Source organism: Oncorhynchus mykiss, chromosome 6 (assembly GCF_057628025.1).
Source record: "Oncorhynchus mykiss isolate SJ-2025 chromosome 6, ASM5762802v1, whole genome shotgun sequence".
NCBI classification, from domain to species: domain Eukaryota; kingdom Metazoa; phylum Chordata; class Actinopteri; order Salmoniformes; family Salmonidae; genus Oncorhynchus; species Oncorhynchus mykiss.
In genome coordinates, this window is record NC_143027.1 from 19,488,463 (window position 1) to 19,492,463 (window position 4,001).

The 4,001-nt window shown below is 41.7% G+C and overlaps 1 pseudogene; it reads right to left on the reverse strand.

Annotated features, from left to right (window-relative positions):
- Positions 1 to 494: 494 nt before the first annotated feature.
- On the reverse strand, positions 495 to 2,858 carry LOC118964858 (uncharacterized; annotated as a pseudogene).
- Positions 2,859 to 4,001: the final 1,143 nt, after the last annotated feature.

Sequence of the window (4,001 nt, forward strand, 5' to 3'; positions counted from 1 at the left end):
ATCACAGTGCAGGTGCATTTATACGGAGACTTGATTACACACAGGTGGATTGTATTTATCATCATTAGTCATTTAGGTCAACAGTGGATTATTCAGAGATCCTCACTGAACTTCTGGAGAGAGTTTGCTGCACTGAAAGTAAAGGGGCTGAATAATTTTGCACGGCCAATTTTTCAGTTTTTGATTTGTTAAAAAAGTTTGAAATATCCAATAAATGTTGTTCCACTTCATGATTGTGTCCCACTTGTTGTTGATTCTTCACAAAAAAATACAGTTTTATATCTTTATGTTTGAAGCCTGAAATGTGGCAAAAGGTCGCAAAGTTCAAGGGGGCCGAATACTTTCGCAAGGCACTGTATATGCTGTTGGGGAAACACTGCTGTAGGCTGCTAGTACTGTCTGTATTTGTTGCTAGGTTGTTATGTATGCATACTTGTGAGTGCAACAGGCAGTGTGTTACGAGTTTCCTAGCTGATGTGTGAGGTCCTGAATAATTAAATGGTTCTGACAGCAACACGGGTGTGTTTCCATGGCACCTCCTCACCCGTGGACATGCCACACTGAGGGGTAATGTAAATCTCTTCCCTGCTTAATGTCAGTGGAGGGTTGTTCTCTGGAACAGGGCACAGAATGACATTATGGCAGTCAGAGAACCTGTTGAAGCCAACCCACACACAGCTTTATAAGTGTACAATGTTGTAAGACCTGTCATATGGTCAAAGCAGAAATCCTCTTATACCCATTACAGATTAGGCTAAATAAACAACTATAAAACAGTGATGTCATGAATCTCAAGATTGATTCTTCAGGAAGTATATCTGCACCGGGAGCAAAATGGAACATCAAATTCACACAGCCATTAACCTTTTACTGCAGTGGGTTAAATCAGGGTCACACAGAGTGTTTATTGTAGTCTTAAACAAATCTACTTTGAAACAAAAGTATACACCTCACACGCACGGTTATGGGCTTAAGAAAAATATAGACTTGACATTTACAAAATGTTTTGTTTGCATCCCAATATCACACTTTATATACTACATCACAGAAGACTGAAGTATAACAAAACTGTTTGACATAGATTCACCACATTTTCTGCACAAAAAAAGGAAAATGTTTATTAATGATGAAATTATGAAAAACGTTAATAGCATTCCATCCACATTGACTACAGGAAAGGATTTTATCTAACTGTCTTAGCTCAAATCAAAGACACATCAACAGAATACTAAATAATATTAGTTTATCGAGTTCTTTGTAATCACAATGTGAAGAATGTTTCAAAATTTCAAAGGAGACTTACATTTACATTTTAGTCATTTAGCAGATGCTCTTATCCAGAATGACTTACAGTTAGTGCATTCATCTTAAGATAGCTGGGTGGGACAACCACATATCACAGTCATAGTATGCACATTTTCTCTTAAATAAAATAGATATCAGCAAAGTCCAAGCTAGTAAGGGGTAAAAAGTCAAGTGCGAGTGTTAGTTCACAAAATGCTTTTTAATATTTTTGGGGGGTTGGAAGGAGGGGGGGTACTGTGTGAGGGGAGGTGCTGTGTGAGGAGCTTTTTAAGATACTGTTTGAAGAGGTAGGTTTTCAGATGTTTTAGGAAGAAGGGCAGGGACTCTGCTGTCCTAGCTTCAGTGGGAAGTTGGTTCCAGGATTGGGGAGCCTGTACAGAGAAAAGCTTGGACTGGGCTGAGCAAGAGTTAGGGAGTGGGAGGGCCAAGAGACCAGAGGTGGCAGAATGGAGTACTCGGGTTGGGATGTAGGGTTTGAGCATAGCCTGAAGGTAAGGATGGGCAGTTCCTCTTTCTGCTTCCACTGGAAACCAGTGGCATGTGGGAGAACTTGGGAAGGTTGAACACCAAGCGGGCTGTAGCGTTCTGGAGAAGTTGCAGGGGTTTGATGGCACAACCGGGGAGTCCAGCCAACAGTGAGTTGCAATAGCCCAGTCAGGAGATGACAAGTGCCTGGATTAGGACCTGCGCCACTTCCTGTGTGAGGTAGGATCATTCTCTACGGATGTTGTAGCGCATGAACCTGAAAGGGCGAGTCACTGCTTTGATGATTGCAGAGAACGACAGCGTATTGTCCAGGGTCATGCCAAGGTTCTTTGCATTCTGGAAGGGGGGCACCGTTGAGTTGTCAACCGTGATGGAGAGGTCTTGGATCGGGCAAGCCTTTCCCAGGAGGAAGAACAGCTCCGTTTTGTTGAGGTTGAGCTTGAAGTGGTGGGCCGACACCCAAGTTGAGATCTCTGCCAGGCACGTAGAGATATGTGTCACAACTTGGTTGTCAGAAGGGGGGAAGGAGAATAGTTGAGTGTCATCTGCATAGCAATGATAGAAGATACAATATGAGGATATGACTGAGCCTAGTGACTTGGTATATAGAGAGAAGAGGGCCTAGAACCGAGCCCTGGGGGACACCAGTAGTGAGAGTACATGGTGCAGACACAGATCCTGTCCACGTCACCTGGTAGGAACAGCCTGCCAGGTAGGATGCAATCCTAGAGTTTGGACAACCTGAGAAACCCAGCCCTGAGAGGGTAGAGAGGAGGATCTGATGGTTCACGGGGTCGAAGGCAGCTAGGAGGATGAGAACAGAGGAGAGAGACTCAACTTTCGCAGTGTCCAGCCTCCGTGACACAGAGAAGAGCAGTCTCGGTTGAGTGACTCGTCTTGAAGCCTGACATGTTAGGGTCAAGAAGGTTGTTCTGAGAGAGAATGCGCACTCAAGTGTTTTGGAAAGTAAAGGAAGAAGGGATACCGGCCCTGACGTTTTTGACGTCAGAGGGGATGAGTGTTGACTTATTACCAGCGTCTCGGTGCGGGTGGAGGCGAACATTCATATTGTCTTTGTATTTTATTGTAGTTGTTTTAAATACATTTAATTCAATAAAAAAAAAATACAAATCTTGTTTGATTTACACACACATTTGCACTTGAGAGCACACACACACACACACACACACACACACACACACGCACACACAAACACACAAACACACCGTGTGAGAGAGAGAGAGACAGGGCTACTCAATTACCCTTTAACATCAAATGCCTCATCAATTCCCCTACCCCATTAGCCAGTGCATTAACCTTATCTACCTGCTAATGGAGATGTATTAGACACTCATAGCACAGCCAGTGTATCTTAAAGGGACTCAGGCTGTTAAATACTTTACCCTGTCCTTTAACAAGATGAGACCAGTTTATTAGGCCAGCAGTAACTTAATACAAATGTAATTTTTTTGTCATTGCTCTTTGTCGACAATGATAAAAAAAAGTTTTTGGGTGATTATCTCCATAAGGACATCTACAGTATGTCACTATTTTGTGTGAATTATGTCTTCTACCAACTCAGACATCATATCTGTAAATCCAATCTGAAATTTGAAACAGGAAACCAATCCATGTCCCAATATACCTGTCATCAGCTACACTATGTTTATCCCACACATACACTGACTGAAAATATAAAAGCAACATGTAAAAGCAACATGTAAAGTGTTGGTCCCATGTTTACATCCCTGTTAGTGAGCATTTCTCCTTTGCCAACACACTGACTCAACTCCAGCCACTTTAATAATGGGAATTGATGGGAATTGATGTAAAATATATCACTAGCCACTTTAAACAATGCTACTATAATGTTTACATACCCTACATTATTCATCTCATATGTATACGTATATACTGTACTCTATATCATCTACTGCATCTTTATGTAATACATGTATCACTAGCCACTTTAAACTATGCCACTTTGTTTACATACTCATCTCATGTATATACTGTACTCGATACCATCTACTGCATCTTGCCTATGCCGCTCTGTACCATCACTCATTCATATATCTTTATGTACATATTCTTTATCCCCTTACACTTGTGTGTATAAGGTAGTAGTTTTGGAATTGTTAGTTAGATTACTCGTTGGTTATTACTGCATTGTCGGAACTAGAAGCACAAGCATTTCGCTACACTCGCAT